We start from the raw sequence: 20,246 nt of genomic DNA, 5'->3' as shown, positions 1-20,246 counted from the left end.
ATGAGCTGGCAAAAAAGAAGGGATCACATTTTATTTATTGCTGCCCCTGCCAGGTTCAGGTGCAGAACATTATACCTAGTAGACTGTGTTGCTGACATGACTGGATTATTCCACAGAAAGATAATATCTTAGGTCAGTAGATCTCTTATAAAAGTGTGTACAAAATTTTATGTATAGGTTGTATGTGCATTTTTCCAGGGGGAAAGGGGAGGCAATAGCTTTTATGATATAGCCAAATATAATAAAACTCAGAGTTTTGGAATATTTATATCATCTCCATGACTCCTGTTGCACTCAATGTATATTACTCAGTTGGGATTACCTTGGTTTATCACCCACTTTACATAGTAAACAGTCAGCTAATATATGTTCCTTGAGGATTTTCCAATAGTGTAGTAGGGGCTGGAGATATACAGCAGTGGTAACCTGATTTAGAAAGAGCGGTGAACAAGATATATTATTGTTCTCAGGAGACTTAGTTACTAGTGGAGGGAAATGGTGAAAAAACACACAAACATGAGAAAATCACTCATAATGATATGAACACAAAAATGCCACAGAAAAGAAGATAAAGGGTAATGTGATAGGCAAAGAGTGGGGTGGGAGGGCGTTGGTGGGGTGGTCACAGAAGGCCTGGGTATTCAGGTTCAGAGTGAAAAGGGCACTAGAAGAGGAGTCATAGGATATAACCTTCAGAAAATAGCTCTCATTTGCTTTGCAACCTTGCATTAAGTCAGGTACCCTATCTGAATCTCCATTATCTCATCTTTATCTCCATTATAAAAAATATACTTAGTTTTCTTTAATACTTTAAAGAACTATTAAATTTCTAAATTTTAGTTCTAGGTAGTCACCTTCCTTGAAAATTGAGTTCATTTTCATTCTGTAATCAATATTATTCCATGGTTGACAGAGCACCAAACTGTCACACTCTCCTGATAACAATAATTCTTGTCTTGTCATTCTCTCCCTCCCACAGCCTCTTTCCCCAGCTCTTCACTGATTGGAAAGGGAGAGGGAAGATAAGAATGAAAGGGCGAAGAGAAGGGACTGGGGGGAGATTCTAGTGCAGAGTCATATCCACCAAATAACCTTGTGAACTCACTCCCCAGTTTCCCTAAATCCCCAAATTGATGAGAAAAAAACTAGATTATTTTTAGCCCAAAGCACCTAGGAAGAAACAATGGATACATCTAAAGATAGCTGAAGGTGTAAATACACTCATCATCATGCATGGGTACAATGCATTTCCGTGATACTGAACCCACTTCAACTCCCAGCCCTGGAAAAGCATAAATCCCATTAGCAAATGTTCTTTCTTTTTCTAGAGAGTTGGACTTACCTTTGAGGGTCACCACTATAATTTGAGCCACTGACACTGAAACTAACAATAAATATTCAGGGTGGCATGTGAGAAGAATATTACTGGTTCTTGAATCAAAATAGAAAGGAAAGCCTAATATTTACAATTTATGACCCATAGCTTTAATTCCAGTTACACTCTTCTACAAAATAAGACAATGAGGCTATAAAATCAAATACATACTTCAATTATAAAGAAAATATACACAGACTAACAAAACATGAAATAGGGCCCACTCTATAGACTATTGTAAAATAAAACATTCCCACCTCTACCAATATGACCTAACAGATTCTTCAAAGTTTAAAGAATTAAGAAGCAATCATAAAGCTTTCTGTCTCGACAAAAGTAATCACTTCTTTATACCTTTTCAAGTACTTTATCTGCATCTTTCTTAAAGGATTCCCTACTTCTCTCCACCTGGAATCACAGATTTTAATTCACAATCACAATATAAGTTGGTCATGGGGATGGTAGTACAGCATGGAGAAAATAGTCAATGGTTCTGTAACATCTTTTTACATTGATAGTAGTAACTGCAGTAGAGGGGGTAAAGATTTAATAATATGGGTAACAGTTGAACCACTGTCCTGTACATTTGAAACCAATGTAAGACTGTGTGTCAATGATACTCCATTTAAAAAAAAATTTAGTTTTCTATTACACTCTACTCTCAAAGGTCAGGATTTGTGACTATGTCACCTCTTCTCAATAGTGTTTTATTTCAGACTTTGTCTATGGTTAGCACTTAGCAACTATCTGTCACAAGAATGAATGTATCAAAGTTCAATGACTCATTAAAGTACATGTGTTTTATAAAAAAATACCAATGCAGTATAAAAAATCTTAAATGTTTCTTAAGCATTGTTAAAACAAACAAACAAACATGGTTTCCTTTTTAAAAAATTCAATGATTACTCTAGAATAGCAAAATCTTTTTTTTACAAATTAAGTAAATCTTTCATCAAATACCCTCCTAAAACTTTACAATTTTATCTTTCAGCCTCTCTTAATCCTAATCGCATAATAAGACTTTTATTAACTCTAATTGCTCTTTGATCAGACTTTTGATTATTTACCCTGAGGCTACATTGTAGATTCCAAGTTGTTCTGCACAGTTGTAATTACCATATGTTTTCATTAATCTAATTCTGTTAGCTGGCTGTTTCCTGAGTGGTCTTAGTGTCAATCAATTATCCTGCCAGCCCATGCATCAAAACAATTAGAATAGGGTTTAGTTTTCAAGGTGTAGTCATTAGGGTATTTTATTACACATTTCCAGCCTATTAGAGGGTAACCAGAAAAAGACAAATAGGAGATTTTCAAATGTAGTTTTATCACTGAAACTAAGCACAGAACTACCGGGGACTTATCTATGTGATTAAAATTCTGATCAAAGGATATGGGTCTTGGAAAACATTATTAAACACTTGAAAAATGAAGCATGTAGATGTAAGTAATGGAAAAATAATCATGAAAATTGACATTTTCTTTCAAACACACTGGAAACTCAGCTTCTCTGGTTAACATAGAAATTCACCAAACCACTTCTTCACCAAACCACTATACTTAATATGGTTTCCCAGCAATATTTCTTCAAATAAATAAAAGTGCTTACAAAAAACATCAAAACATAATTTTATTCCTCAAAAATTAGTTATCATATATTTATTCAAAACTTCTACAGAGTTTGACTAGTCCTATATGCATTACTCTGCACACCTTATTTTGTTCCTTCCTCCATCCTTTCCCTCATTTCTTTAGTCAAACAGTCCTGGAGCACATGCCTCATGCAGCTAAATACATTGCACAAAAAGGGAAAGGCAACATGGCTCCTGGGCTCAGAGTCATGTGGCAAGGGACTAAAACAGTGAGTCCATGCCACCAAGAGGATAAATGTCAGGGAGCATAGCACAGTGCATTAGACTAATCAGAACTACTGATTCTTACAGGGACACTTGGTGTTTTACTTCACTTTCCCACATTAATAATAATTAACATTTGTTGAACACTTTCAATATACCAGAGACTGCTCTAAAGACTTAAATGCACTGAGTCATACAGATTTACAAGAATACCATGAGTTGGTTGTTATTAGATATCTCATTGTACTGATAAAGAAACTGAGGCACCAAGAGGTTGAATATTTTGCAAAAGGCACTCAAATGATAAGTGACCATTTGTGATGTAAAACAGAACCTGTACTTTTAAACTATCTATTACAGTGGTTCTCAAACTTCATAGTGTGTGTGAGAATCACTGGGTGGGTTTCTTGGAAGTAGCATAAAACTAAATGTGATTTATTCCCAGAGAAATTAACATTTAAACAAAAGGGTACTGACAAGAAGCCTACAATGCCTGAACACGTACCAGGGAGTCATTCTGGCTGGGAACGGGAAGGAGATTGAGAAAGAGTGGGTGTGCATCATTTCGGAAAAAAATGCAGAAAATGTTTTAAGCCAGCCAATAAAATTAAGACAAGTGTAAAGAAAGCCTAATATGGATATAACTTGCTGAGGCAATGTCTGGGAAAGAATGTGAACCCTGTAGTACTCAGCCAATGAGGAACCAGGGGAGGGACTCATAGGCTAAGGAATAAACTGCTTGTTGCAGCTGCCCTGAGTGTGCCTGCTCACCAGATGCTCAATCTTGCAAGACCCCCATTAAAGCATCCCTCCGCTGTTCTCTTTGTCTCCATGTCCACTTACTGAGTTTGGATCAGAGAGCACGTTTCTCACAGGTTTGTTGAAACACAGATTGTAGGATTCCATCTCAATGGTTTCTGTTTCAGTAGGTCTGGCTGGGGCCCAGGAGTTTGCATTTCTAACAAGTTCCCAGGACGTAGGTTCTCACCACACTTTGAGAACCACTGCTCTTCTATACCAAACCTCTGCCAGTCTCCTCCACTTTCCTAACTGCCCAGCACCTCGCCTACTACTCTTAACTCTCACCAGAGAAGCTCATCACTTCCCAGACAAAACAGGGCCAGCAAGTCCAATTTCTTCCAACTTATTTTTCATTTCCCACTTCCCTCTTCCAACTTGATCTTATCGTTACCTTCCCTTATCATTGCCTTTATTTCCACATGTGAAAGTTTTCTGTTCAAGGTCAGTTTTTCTAAACGTGGACTCCATCACTTGTGCTCCCTTGAGAACTTATTTAACTGCATATACCAGTATGCAGAATAATCATGACTTGTACACAATTAAAATACAACTTTATTTTCATGTTTTCTTTTCCTTTTACATTTATTCAGTGGAGGAGTCCCTCTCCTCCACCAGCACGAGTACAAAAATCCAAACTGTCCTGTGACTTTTCTGGTCATTTGTAGGTAGTATAGAGATAAATTACTCTAAATCACTAACAGAATATCCACTAAATAATAATATAGTCCTAAATAATAATCAAAACTGAACTCTTAGCCAAGCAGAATTTACCTACTGTAGGCAAATGGGTCTCCTGCCATCAAGTAAAGGAATGTAGTGCTCTGTGTTTCTTACTCTCTCCTCTCCCACTAGGAAAGGGAAGGTGGCACATTCTTACTTGATTAATGCCAGTGTAAGATGCTTTATGCTCTCTAGTCCTGGTACATGCTTAAAGTTGACTTTCTTCATAGGTACATTTGTGGGTTCCTCAGAAGCCCCTCAAGAGGGCACATTCCACTTACTCCATCATGGAGCTGATGAGTGGATGCCTTTTTGGCTCCTGGTTATCTGGAGGTCGCCTCCCCGTAGGCCTCTCTGTCTCATTACCACCATAGGTGGTCCATTTGGGCTAGAGTCAGAATGACAGCATGCAGATTCTCAGTTGTAGCGCAGATCTGGTTCAGAGGTAATCCTCACACATCCTTGGCCCTAGAAAATTCTTGAAAGGCATTTTCTTTCTGGATGTGCACAGGGAGGTTTTAACTTTCTTGGTGTGAATGGGGTGCCAATCCTCTGTGTCTTGTGTCAGGGAACCGAAAACATGGCCCCAGGGAATCCCAAGAAACCTAAGTTGCCATCTCTACAGAGGGGCCTGGTGCCCCACCTCAGAAGTTCACATCTACTGCTTCTTGGTGCTTTGGGGGAAATTTTCAACTACAATTCTGTTACAAAAGCATTCACTGCTTTCCTGTGTACTTACCCTCTTTAATCAGCTCTTCCCCTGTGGTGTGATAACATACTCAAGTTAAAATGAGATAAAACACAGTTTTAATCTCCCCTCAGTGTCACGTGTCCTTCTTTTCCTTTTTTAGACAAATCTCTATACCCTTTCTCCATTCCTTCATGTTTCAATCACTTCCCACCCTACTGAAATTTGATGTTAGCCTCTGCCCCTCCCTGAAAGTTGCCAGTGACTTCTTGGTTCCTTTTCTATGGGTATCTTTCAGCCCTTCTGGAAGCTGACTTCTCACTCACAGTCCGTAGTACAGACAGTTCCCTTCCCAGGATCTTCCTTTGACTTTTGTGACACCACCTTCCCTTAGCTCCCTTTATGTTTTCCTCTCTTTCTCTCAAAGGCTTCATTTTTTACCCCCCAGACCATTCCTCAAATATTAGAGAATGCATACTCAGGTTTTCACCTTTGACATCTTGTCTATATCTTCTTCCTAGGAAATTTCAACATTCAACACACCATTGCCAATAGCTTACAAACTGATTTCCACCAATCTGCACTTGGCATCTTAAATTTAACATGTCTAAAACACCAGCTGCCAACACACCCTTCTTCCTTCATTTCCAGTCAATTCTCCAGTAGCACTTGATTCTTCCAATACCTCTAATACTTATTCTTCATTTCTACTTTTTAAAAAGTAGACGTAGCAGCTGACATCAGCAGAAAAGCCTTACTATTTACTGCACAGTAACTATGTACTAGGCAGGTATTTTGTAGATAAGGGCATTTTGATTCAGAAGCTAAAAAACTTGCCCTAGTTATACCGTTAGTTGACAAGGCAAAGATTTAAACCCAGATCTGGGCAGGTCCTCTTAGTCACTATGCTACGCTGTGTTCTTCTAATAGCTCTGGAATCTACCCCTTCTATAAATCCTCAAGCTTAATGCATGCCTTATAGCTTTGGATAAAATCCAACTTTCTTTCCATGGCAAGCAAAGCCCTTCATTATCTGGTTCCTGCATCCCTTCCTACTTACCCATAAAACATCTGGACTGCAGCCACACTGAAATTCTTGCATTTGGATTCAACTCCTATTAATCCACTCTATCAAGAATGCCCAGCCCCTGACTAACGATCAAATCGTCTTCAGGGTTCAGGATGGTGAGATCTTTCCTTTCTTCTCATAAAGCACCCTGGATACCTCCTCTCAGAGAATTTACCACAGAATATTATATTTTACTGTCTCACTCTCCACTAAATACAAATGTTTTTTGGTCTTTCATAAAAAGACTGTGCTTACCTTATCATAGGTGCTTCAAAGACTAGAGTACATTTTTACTGATCTGTATTAGGAAAATACCAGTCTTAATTGTTCCTACTGGTTTAGGTATCGAAATCTATATATAAAAAAAAGGAGGGACAGGGAAACTCTAGCTGTCAGAAATACAATATATGATATGTGTCTATATAATGCATTAAAATAAATGTATATAGTTCATTAAAAATACTATAGTGATCTAATAAAAGTAGGCCATTAAAATGTTTTATTTAATGGTTAAGTTTTTTTAAGCACAAATATCTTGTCCACGATTCATGAAGCCAAACTCTGAGATTTCAAATAACTTACTGGGCGAGTCTTTGGGATAAATCAAAATTCTCTTTTAGTAACAGTTGCGACATTACCAGTGTGCAAAAGTGAGAACACAAATCAAGTTCTCAAACTTTGGTAACAACCATTAGCCTCCCCAGTGACTTAACAGCACATTCAGAGAACATGACTGCTATTTAATCAACAGCATAGGAATATTGGAAATGGCAGATTCAGCACAGAATCCAACTCTGAACTATCACCTACTCTTAAAACAAGCTCTTTAAGTCAAGGATATTCAAGACAGACTGTTGAAGGAACAGGTTAATTCTTGCTCTAGTTTTATATATATTGTCCTTATATTAATTTAGGATCTAAGTTATCAAAATTTTCTATAATACCAAATGTATTTATTAATAGTACTTAATCCTTGTCATTTAAGAATGTTCAAAGAAATTTCCCCCTTCTTCCACAAAAATACATTGCTGATTGTGTTACTTAAAAGCCCTTTATAATGATTCATATGATAAATTCCATGTAAAATTCAGTAGTAGGAAATAATTCATTTTTCCAGTTGAACTGGTATGCATTCCTTTGTCAAATAATTAAAACCATATTGCATGGCACATTGTCCTTGGGCTTTGACTGCAGGAAAGCCAGAACTTATGACTTATTTTTCTGATTTTGGTCATGTTTTGATGTTGAAACCATCCTAAATTGTTTTTGCCTTTAGAGACTGAGATATAAAAATAAATAAAATGAGACATATGTATCAACAAGCTGACAGTAACAAGCAAATTCTGTTTTTAAAATCTCCTTACATATTTTGTCTTATCCAGCTAATAGTCTGGTCATGTTAATTGTAGAGTGTTAAGAGAAAGTGAACACATCAAAGTTCATTCTACATTAATTTTCCAGACAGCCTAGGATTAAATAAAGCATTCATTGTATATCTTCTGGCTATAAAGTTTTTTTTTTTCTGGTTAATACACTTTATTACAAGCCTCAGGCAAGTATTGTATATAAGAAGTAAATATTGTCACTGACCAGTTTTTCAGAACTTGCAAAATCTCTGTAAGACTATAACTGCTTGAGAGACACATACAAAAATATAGATATAGATATGTCCTACAATCAGTTGATAAGAGAAATTAGGTTTAATTGTATTTGAAAAGCAAAAATCCAGTAACCATATAGCTTGTATAGCAAGTAAACTGGCAATTCAAAATTCAGTTATTATTTCAAAATTCGTTTGCTGTAGGGGGAAAAGACACTCTTGATAGTTACTAAACCAGAGTTTGTATAAGGTGGGCTTGAGAAATGCGTGTTGTAAGTTATATGACCTATTCAAAAATTACACACTTGGAAGTCTCCAAGGTGTCTTCAAAGATTGTGGAATTATCAAAATTTAATTTATACTTTATTATAATTTATAGAAAAACAAACACACATGTGAATCATTCAAACTTTTAGGGACATAGTTAACACTGAAAACTCCAGCAAGCTCGATATCATCAACTTTGAGTTATGTATTACTGGCATACATGTCACCTTCCATCTAAGCTTTCAACGCCCTGAGCTCAGGATTTCTCAATGGGAGAAATTTGAAGAATATGTTCCAATCAATTTTGCTAGTTTGGGAAGACTTAATTCTGAGGCTTTGACTTTATGTCAAATTTCTAAGGTAGAAAAATGAAGTGTTTAAGGAAATGGCAACAGGGATGAAATAAGATGTATTTACTAGGCCTCTTTATTTTCTTCTCAGGTCTTATGAAAGTAAAGGTTCGTGGGACTGATGACTTCACAGACAGGATAAGACAGAGGGAAATGGGATGAAATGCTCTTCAGAAGGAAGTTTGGGATGCAGAGAAGTTTGGGATGACTTAAGAGTGAAAAGAGGCACCTGGGAGGGTGCCAAAGGACAGATTCTGACAATAGCTCTTTTTTAATGGAAATATTATGTTCAGATCAATACACAAAGACTTACCTATATTTAGATTATTTCAAAATGAAAGCATGCCATTATACATCTCTGTAGACACCTTATTCCAGTTCAGGAAAGAATTCTAGAGTCTGCGCAGCACACTCTGTCAGGGAAGCCACCCAGATTCTGACTGACTGCCAGCATGGTCTGTTCGCTGCTATGGCCATCCCGCAGTTGGGAGTCATGCCACATTGCTTGAAGGCCCCAGAGAACTCCTGCCTCCTGTGCTCACAATTACTCCATTTCAGCTAGTCTAGCAGAAGCTTCGCCACCCTGCTGTTATCCATCTTCTGCACGTGTCCGCCCAGTGTATCTGAGTTTCAGCGGGCTTGACTTCCACGCTGATGTCCCAGGACCCTGCTGTTGTTGACCTTGTCTTGCCATTAGACATTAAATATGACTTGTAGGCAAAGTTGATGAAACTGGTCTGGAAACTATGATTTTTTTTTCAGATTTCAGTCTCCAATTATCTACTGAAGAAATTTTGGCATTGTTATCATTTAGTCCTAAACATTTCTCACTGAAATGAACATAACTCTTTGATTCCTGTTATAGTTCTGTATACTTATCTTGCAAAATGCATCCCAGTTCATTAAGCCACCTCAGTTTGGGGGTTTACCAAGGTTTACTACTATGACTGCAATGTACAACCATGAAATTGTTTTAAGGGAATATTTTGCCTATTTTTATATAGTGTTCTATTCAACTTTCATCTTTTTAAGTCAGAGTACCAGGGTTGATTCTGCAGGGCAAGCAAGTATTTTAACTGGTGAAGTCTGCTTATCACTAAGTCTGGTAATATGTGGCAGATGGAGTCAGTGTATAGAATATATGTATACTTTCATTGACCAGATGAGGAATGTGAACATTCTTAAATTAACATCTAAATGATTCCATATTCTTTTATATAATGTTAAAGATGCTTGGTACAAATAATTCACATACTATCTTAGTTCATTATTTAATTATCATTATACCCTTTGATAATACAGTAGTATCTGTTTCTGATACCAGCCCCTTCAGAATTGAATTTCTACTTCACAATAGTGTTTCAAGTCAGAACAAATATATACACCTATGTCTTGATATCTTTAGATTAACCATACATCATACACTTTTTGGATTTAGGAAAATATGCTATCATCTATAAGGTCAGTGTACTAAAGTGAACTTTCAAAGGCAGAACTGTGGACTTTTTACCTGATTAGATATTTACTTGTCATGGGGAACAGGGATTTTTAGCAAGAGGTCATTTGCTCTACTGTTAGAGAAAGGGACGAGAAACCAAACTGTAATGGAAATAATATTTATATCAAATATTAGTTGATGCTATCCAAAGTTAAAATCATTCATTCTCATAAAGTAGACAAGGTAATGAATTGTTACAAAATTGAATCATCCCCAAGATATGAATAAGCCCAGGTGAAGACAGGTAGTTGTACTGATAGCCCCTTCCCTCCAAAATCTACACACACATACACACACACGTAATATAAAAATATGTACACTTATATATATTTTTTAAATTTATTTTTTACAATGTGAGTATTGATAGCATTTACATGCACTATAGCAAAATAAGTCATGTTTTCATTTGTTTAGCTTAGCAGTTCCTTTAAAGCAGCAACCACACCATAACTTCAGGGGAATATAGGCATCTGTATTTAGAAGATGTCTTAGAAACTTGGCTATTTAATGAAAAATCCTAAAGAAAAAAATCTATAGGAAAATTTTCTTCTAACTGTGGAACAGTTTATCATTGAGATGGTAATAGATGTTTCAGAAAACAAAACAAATATCTGCTTTGTGGTTAAACAAATTTGGAAAACATGGATTCAAAAAAGTTGATAGGGTTTCTTCACTGTAGGACTGTTTGGGCCTTCAACTCTGCCTTATACATTTTCACAGTGGGAGAAAGAGGCTGTTGTAAAAGTATGGTGCCTCTGACCACAGACTCATTTACTCAAAGAACATCTACGAATAACTCATGAAATGCAATTTGGGAAACAATGGCTGAAAATATAAACCATACCAGCATGTTACTCTTCAGAGTTGTCCTGCATAGCTCTTCATGATTGTTTATGTTCTTACTTAGGATGGCCATGCAGATCTCATAACTAAACAGCAACCACAAGATCCAAAATCTTCTCTAAATTTGGTCTGTGTGATTGCCAATCCCATCCTCATGTAGTACCTGAAAATATTTACTGTAATTTTAAAAAATAAACCTTGGCATAAAATTTTAAAAAAAACCAGTTATTTAGATTCAAGGGCATAAATGCATATATAAGGCTAACATGAAAATCAAACTGCCATATTTTTACTATGCACTTTTAATTCAGTTAGGAAGAACCATTATTGAAAATTAGAAATTAGAATTATAGCTGATTCATACAGTTTTCACAAGTAGGGCAAGTTTAGAAAGCAAGAGAAATGCATTTCGGGCCTCTCTCTCCCTTATATCAGGTGAATTCAATACTTAGGAGGCTGTCAAGAAATGGTTTGACATTTTACCACCAACAACATAAACTTGAATCTTTGTTTCCTAATGTTGTGGAAAGAACATTGAACTGGGAATCTGAAGTGAATCCCAGTCTTAGCTCTGCCCCTAACTAGATATCTGACCCAAGAGAAGTCCTGCTCCTTTCCGAATGTGCTCAGATATAACATGTCCATGTTGCAGTAGATGATCTTCCAGCCTTTCTATTGCTGACATTCTGTAATTTCAGTATGATAACAAGATGAACTGCTGGACTTTGTTCACTATTCAGAAGAACATAAAGAACAGTGTTAGCCTAATGATATTTAAAGTTTAGGCTGCATGTAGCAAATGCTTATGCAAAATAGAAAAAAAAGACATCTCTTCTGGAAGGTTGAATTGTAAAGGTGTCCTTTCTGAGAAGACAAAGTAGGAAAAAAAGAACCCTTGGTGGTGCTGTTAACCAAAAGCACCATCTTCTCCAGCTTAAGTTTGGCAAACAAGGCTCAATCTGGATGTTTACATTCAGTATCCCTGCCTCTGCGCCCTACATAACCATGTGGGGCAGCCCTCTGGACACATCCTGCTGAGATTCATGTGTTGGATGCCCTTCAAGACCTCATTTTGTTATCATCTATCTGTTCTGTCTCAAATTCCTCTCTATCCACAGGTAAGTGTTTTTAAATTTCTCTATTAAAGCTCTTCTCTTGATTTCTAGCCACGAACACTCAATCTGCTTCTCTAGTAGGGTTATGAGGTTCCATAAATTGCAACTCAACCATAACTATCTGCAACTCACCCTGGCTACTATAAAGTCTCCATTCACTTCTTCACCTGACACCCACCATCCACACATGAATGCACTAGAGCACCAAGTTCTCCAGCCTACCCACCTCCACTCGGCTCACTTGGTAACTAACAGGCAAACCCACTGGATGTCTTCCAATCCTTATCTTACTTGATCCCCAAATTCAACATTTTTGGCTATTCTCTATATAATAAAATCTCTATTCTATAGCTTTGGTGATAACATCCTATCCTATTTCTACTATCATCTTTATAAATATCAATGTTCCCTAAACATTATCTTTTGTCCTCTTTTCTTCTCTGTCTACAGAGCTCTTTTAAAATATCTCATCCATACCTGAAACTTCAACTTTTATCACATACTGGTAATTTCAAAGCTAAAATCCAGACCCCTTGCCTGAACTCCCTAATAGGCAATATCTTCTGGAAATCTCCCAATCATGGTAAGTATAAAATGTATGAAATAGAATTGGTCATTTTTATTTTCTTCTGTTTTCCTTTATCTTTTCACATTATCTAAGGCACATATTCATTACTAAAGCAACTTATAAGCCTACAAAAATTCTAAATATAATACTTGAAATGTTCTTTAATGAACCCACTTTTCTAACTGCTTCTTTTACTGCACCACTTGGCTGTCTGGATCCCATCCCTGTCTTAGTTAAATACATCCTCTTCTCACCTCAGCTGATTTAACTGTAGAATTGAAATGATAACTCTCACACAGCTGTGGCATGAGTCAGATGAGATAATGCATTTAAAAGACCTGGACCACAGCAGGAGTGCAATAAATGGTAGAATATTATTATTGTTGGAATTATTTTTATTACTAGTAGGATTATGAGGTTCCATAAATTGCAAGTCAACCATAACTACCACTGACTTTATTTGTTATAGTACTAATAGTTTAGGGTTGAACTTGATCTGATTTACTAAATCAGCATTTTTTCAACAGCTACACAACAGCGAAAGAAAAGATTATAGACTAACTCAACATAATAGATCGCAACTTAATTTAGAATTGCAGGGAGATATGGTATATTGAACATCAACTTTCAAATTTTAATTAGAAAACACCCTTAGGCTATTCTATATCAGAAACTTAACTTTGTAGTTACTGAGTCAAATCCAAGAATGTGTTTGTTAGTTAATGAAACTAACACATGCCTTTGTATTATAGAAAATTTCCTAGTTAATTGGATAGTAAATTCTTTATCCTTTTAGAACTTTAATGTTTGGGACTGAATTTCCCATTTGATATAAGAAATGACTATTCAGGGAATATTTGGGCCATTCTAGCCCTTGTTTTAGGATTTAAAATTACATTCAAGTGTTTAGGTAAAGGGGCTGGGCTGATAGCTTGACTTCAATGGGACAGTTCCCGGTCAGGCTTTCACTAAGCACACACTCCGGGATAGAGAGCTCAGCCTGGAAAGGATATTGGACCAACACATTGTATTATAAAGGAGAGGGTGAAATACTCTTTTTTTGAGCCTTCCAGTTAAGATGGCACCTGACCAAGAACTTTCATATTTGACTGCTCCTCATAATGACCTCCAAAGAGACAGGAAATAAAACTCACCTCACATCCAAATGAAGCCTGACCCATCAATTTCCTGACAACTTTTGTTTAAGGTAAATTGAAAAACAAAACAAAAACATATATGTATATATATTCTGAATTTCACCTTGTAAACCTAGTGTCTTGAGTTTGATTTTCAAAGTCCAACTTCATTTTTAAAAACTCTCTTCCAGTGAAAACTGTTCATCAACTGAGTACAAAGGTTCAAGGCTTTTAAAAACAGCTTATTGCTTTTCTGTCTCTTTGTCACTTTATACTCAAATCAGTAGAAAGTTAAGAACCAAGAAGCAGAAAATTTAGCTTGAGGAAGAAGATTTCCATAGGTGACGGATTACCTGGGAGTCATTTTTGGGCTCAGGATAGCTGAGAACACAGTAGGACAGCCCTTGTTAATGTTTAAGTAAAAGTGGTTGGTGAAAATTCTCTTAACTTGGGACAGCTTGTGTGAACTTATTTTCTTAATTCTTCTCTTAAAGAAGAAGATGAATCATCAGAAGCCTGAATCTTTAGACCCTCCATTCAGTGTGGAGTGTAACCCTCCCCATCTCTACTCTACTCAGAGTCTTCTATCTTATCATAAGGTTTTTTCTCTAGGTTTACAAGAAATTGCACCCACCTTATACTTAAGATCTATATATAACACCCTTCTCTGTCATTATCTTAAGTTGTACACAAAAGTGAACTAGTTGTATATGCATATATTCCAACTATTAAGAATGATTTTGTCTACTTTATAGTTTTTTAAAAATGGGCTACATACACAAATAATATTTTCATAGAACTCCTAAACTGGCCTTGGAATGGGAGGGAAGTAAAATTACAGTATGTTGTGATTAGTAAAGTTGAGAACAGATTACCAAGGCCAAGACCTGATATATATATTTGGTGTATGTTCTGGGTTTCCCTTCAACTATTTCCACAGTATTATATTTCTATCTTCCTACACAACCAATAGACCAATAGGTCACAAAAAATAAAAATAAAAAGTAGCTTATCTAATTGGCTTATAAAAGCAAACTCAAATGCTATCCATAAAAGCACACCTAAAGAACGTGCCATAGGAAGATTAAAAATAAAAATCAAGATAAGGGTAAATCAATGTGAATACAAGGAGCACAAAACTATGAATTTAAGTGGTATTTCATACACTGATGTTGCAACATTGATGATCTGTACAATATATATTAAAGATAGAGGAGCTAGAGGGTATTATTTTAAGGGAAATAAGCCAGGCCGAGAAAGACAAATACCAAATGTTTTCTCTCATTTGTGGAGTATAACAACGAAGCAAAACTGAAGGAACAAAATAGCAACAGACTCAGAGACTCCAAGAAGGGACTAATGGTTACCAAAGGGGAGGGGTGTGGGAGGGCGGGTGGGGAGGGAAGGAGAAGGGGATTGAGGGGTATAATGATTGGCGCACATGGTGTGTGGGGTCACGGGGAAAACAGTGTAGCTCAGAGAAGACAAATAGGGACTCTGTGCCATCTTACTACACTGATGGACAGTGACTGCAATGGGGTATGGGGGGGGACTCAATAATAAGGGTGAATGTAATAACCACATTGTTTTTCTTGTAAAACCTTCATAAGAGTGTATATCAATGATACCTTAATAAAAAATAAATAAATAAAGACCTTGGAGACTGTCATTAAAAAAAAAGATCAGACATGAACATTTACACAATGAATAATATTGTATTTAAACATATAAAGAAAAAAACTCTTGTAACTCAAAGGCAAATGGACAGAAACACGAGAAGAGAGGGAAAAAAAAACGTCTCACTATTTGAACTTATGTAACAGATAAGGATGAAAAGGATCTGAAAAATAAAATGAACACATATGTGTAATATATTTCTATTTATATAGCTTATAATCAAAGGATATATCCTGCACTTTTGTTATAAAAGTTCATACCAATATACTTAAATTATCATGTATAAGACCAAAAAACTCTGAATAAATCTCTAGTAGTAGACAGCCTATAGGCCAGATTCTCTGAAGCCAACACTGTAAAATTAATATTAGTAACAAAATTGCAATCTTTCCAAAATATCCTGAAATTTAAAATAAAAGGAGTCCACAAAGTAATTGTTGGGGCAAAAGATAAAAATTCCATTAGATATAAGTAAAAAAAATCATAATGAACTTACTACATATCAAAGACTAGGGGGCACAGTCAGAGGTTTAATCAGAAATTAAAATTTAATTTGAAATGCTTTTATTATTAAGTAAGAAAAACTAAAAATAAGGGAACAAATCAATAAAAGAAAAATAAACAAGAAAAGCAGGACGAGACATGTGTTGCAGTAAATAAGTTAGTGAAATGTAAAGCAGAAAAAAAATCAGAGGAAGTTTTTTGACAAAAACAATAAAATAGACAAACTTATACCTAATGTCATACTGAGAAAGCAAAAACAAAACCCTAACAGCAGCACTTAAGAATGAGACTGATTCAAAATCTGAAAGTTTGAGAATGTGATATACAAATCTGTGTAATCTATTATAACTCTAGAAATTGACTTTTTAGATAAAGATGGTCAGCCAAAATTGACTAAAAAAGTAGAACAAGAAGACCTTGGAATATTAATAACAAAAGCTGTTGAAGAACTGGAAAAATTGGCAAAATATTTAGGATCAAATTGGTTCAAAGCAACTTCTTTCAAGCTTCAAGAAACCAATATTCCTCTGACATACATAAAAACTATGGAGGAGCATAGAAATTATGGAATATTTTGAAAATCATTGTGTGAATCTAGCATAATTCTGATATGAAAACATTAAAAAAAGAAAAATTTCCTGATTTATATCACTTCTTTTATGTCAAAGTATATAGCCTAAACAGAATAATAGCAAACTTAATTTATTAAGAAGGGGACTAAGTAAAGTTAATTTCCATAATACAAAAATGTTTGTTCATTGAATAAATATTGGGATCCAATATTCATGTAATTCATCCTATCATTAGATGAAGAAAAAAACTATATGATAACCTTGTTAAAAAAATTTATATTAGTGCTTGCTTCGGCAGCACATATACTAAAATTGGAACGATACAGAGAAGATTAGCATGGCCCCTGTGCAAGGATGACATTCAAATTCGTGAAGCATTCCATATTTTTATAATTAAAATGGCAAAGATCAAGGACAAAGAAAGAGTTTTAAAGGCAGCTAGAGAGAAAAAGGTCACCTATAAAGGAAAACCCATCAGGCTAACATCAGACTTCTTGACAGAAACCCTACTGGCCAGAAGAGAATGGCATGATATATTTAATACAATGAAACAGAAGGGCCTTGAACCAAGGATACTGTATCCAGCACGACTATCATTCAAATATGATGGTGGGATTAAACAATTCCCAGACAAACAAAAGCTGAGGGAATTTGCTTCCCACAAACCACCTCTACAGAACACCTTACAGGGACTGCTCTAGATGGGAGCACTCCTAGAAAGAGCGCAGCACAAAACACCCAACATATGAAGAATCAAGGAGGAGGAATAAGAAGGGAGAGAAGAAAAGAATCTCCAGACAGTGTATATAACAGCTCAATAAACGAGCTAAGTTAGGCAGTAGGATACTAAAGAGGCTAACCTTGAACATTTGGTAACCACGAATTTAAAGCCTGCAATGGCAATCAGTACGTATCTTTCAATAGTCACGCTAAATGTTAATGGGTTGAATGCACGAATCAAAAGACATAGAGTAATAGAATGGATAAAAAAGCAAGATCCATCTATATGCTGCTTACAAGAAACTCACCTCAAACCCAAAGACATGTACAGACTAAAACTCAAGGGATGGAAAAACATATTTCAAGCAAACAACAGCGAGAAGAAAGCAGGGGTTGCAGTACTAATATCAGACAAAATAGACTTCAAAACAAAGAAAGTAACAAGAGATAAAGAAGGACACTACATAATGATAAAGGGCTCAGTCCAACAAGAGGATATAACCATTCTAAATATATATGCACCCAACACAGGAGCACCAGCATATGTGAAACAAATACTAATAGAACTAAAGGGGGAAATAGACTGCAATGCATTCATTCTAGGAGACTTCAACAAACCACTCACCCCAAAGGATAGATCCACTAGGCAGAAAATAAGTAAGGACATGGAAGCACTGAAAAACACAGTAGAGCAGATGGACCTAATAGACATCTATAGAACTCTACATTCAAAAGCAACAGGATATACATTCTCCTCAAGTGCACATGGAACATTCACCAGAATAGACCACATACTAGGCCACAAAAAGAGCCTCAGAAAATTCCAAAAGATTGAAATCCTACCAACCAACTTTTCAGACCACAAAGGCATAAAACTAGAAATAAACTGTACAAAGAAAGCAAAGAGGCTCACAAACACATGGAGGCTTAACAACACGCTCCTAAATAATCAATGGACCAATGACCAAATCAAAATGGAGATCCAGCAATATATGGAAACAAATGACAACAATAACACTAAGCCCCAACTACTGTGGGACGCAGCAAAAGCAGTCTTAAGAGGAGAGTATATAGCAATCCAAGCATACTTAAAAAAGGAAGAACAATCCCAAATGAATGGTCTAATGTCACAATTATCAAAATTGGAAAAAGAAGAACAAATGAGGCCTAAGGTCAGCAGAAGGAGGGACATAATAAAGATCAGAGAAGAAATAAATAAAATTGAGAAGAATAAAACAATAGCAAAAATCAATGAAACCAAGAGCTGGTTCTTTGAGAAAATAAACAAAATAGATAAGCCTCTAGCCAGACTTATTAAGAAGAAAAGAGAGTCAACACAAATCAACAGTATCAGAAACGAGAAAGGAAAAATCACAATGGACCCCACAGAAATACAAAGAATTATTAGAGAATACTATGAAAACCTATATGCTAACAAGCTGGGAAACCTAGGAGAAATGGACAACTTCCTAGAAAAATACAACCTTCCACGATTGACCCAGAAAGAAACAGAAAATCTAAACAGACCAATTACCACCAACGAAATTGAAGCGGTAATCAAAAAACTACCAAAGAACAAAACCCCCGGGCCAGATGGATTTACCTTGGAATTTTATCAGACATACAGGGAAGACATAATACCATTCTCCTCAGAGTTTTCCAAAAAATAGAGGAGGAGGGGATACTCCCAAACTCATTCTATGAAGCTAACATCACCCTAATACCAAAACAAGGCAAAGACCCCAACAAAAAAGAAAACTACAGACCAATATCCCTGATGAACGTAGATGCAAAAATACTCAACAAAATATTAGCAAACCGAATTCAAAAATACATCAAAAGGATCATACACCATGACCAAGTGGGATTAATCCCAGGGATGCAAGGATGACACAACATTCGAAAGTCCATCAACATCATCCACCACATCAATAAAAAGAAAGACAAAAACCACATGATTATCTCCATAGATGCTGAAAAAGCATTTGACAAAGTTCAACATCCATTCATGATAAAAACTTTCAGCAAAATGGGAAGAGAGGGCAAGTACCTCAACATAATAAAGGCCATCTATGATAAACCCACAGCCAATATTATATTGAACAGCAAGAAGCTGAAAGCATTTCCTCTGAGATCGGGAACTAGACAGGGATGCCCATGGTCTCCACTGTTATTTAACATAGTACTGGAGGTCCTAGCCATGGCAATCAGACAAAACAAAGAAATACAAGGAATCCAGATTGGTAAAGAAGAAGTTAAACTGTCACTATTTGCAGATGACATGATACTGTACATAAAAAACCCTAAAGACTCCACCCCATAACTACTAGAACTGATATCGGAATACAGCAAAGTTGCAGGATACAAAATCAACACACAGAAATCTGTGGCTTTCCTATACACTAACAATGAACCAACAGAAAGAGAAATCAGGAAAACAACTCCATTCACAATTGCATCAAAAAAAATAAAATACCTAGGAATAAACCTAACCAAGGAAGTGAAAGACTTATACTCTGAAAACTACAAGTCACTCTTAAGAGAAATTAAAGGGGACACTAACAGATGGAAACGCATCCCATGCTCATGGCTAGGAAGAATTAATATCGTCAAAATGGCCATCCTGCCCAAAGTAATATACAGATTTGATGCAATCCCTATGAAACTACCAGCAACATTCTTCAATGAACTGGAACAAATAATTCAAAAATTCATATGGAAACACCAAAGACCCCGAATAGCCAAAGCAATCCTGAGAAAGAAGAATAAGGTAGGGGAGATCTCACTCCCCAACTTCAAGCTCTATTATAAAGCCATAGTAATCAAGACAATTTGGTACTGGCACAAGAGCAGAGCCACAGACCAATGGAACAGACGAGACAATCCAGAC

General features: G+C 36.1%; 1 protein-coding gene and 1 non-coding gene across 9 annotated transcripts in view; one reads left to right on the top strand and one right to left on the bottom strand.

Moving 5' to 3' along the window:
* NLGN1 (neuroligin 1) overlaps positions 1-20,246 on the bottom strand; it is an 831,070-nt gene that overhangs the window by 291,804 nt on the left and 519,020 nt on the right. The gene's annotated exons all lie outside the window — the stretch shown is intronic.
* On the top strand, positions 16,919-17,025 carry LOC118934949 (U6 spliceosomal RNA). The gene has a single exon (XR_005033640.2). It is a non-coding gene; the product is annotated as a U6 spliceosomal RNA (small nuclear RNA).

Source organism: Manis pentadactyla, chromosome 1, assembly GCF_030020395.1.
Source record: "Manis pentadactyla isolate mManPen7 chromosome 1, mManPen7.hap1, whole genome shotgun sequence".
Taxonomy (NCBI): domain Eukaryota; kingdom Metazoa; phylum Chordata; class Mammalia; order Pholidota; family Manidae; genus Manis; species Manis pentadactyla.
The sequence above is the reverse complement of the archived record's forward strand: the minus strand, read 5'-3'. Positions and strand labels throughout refer to the sequence as shown.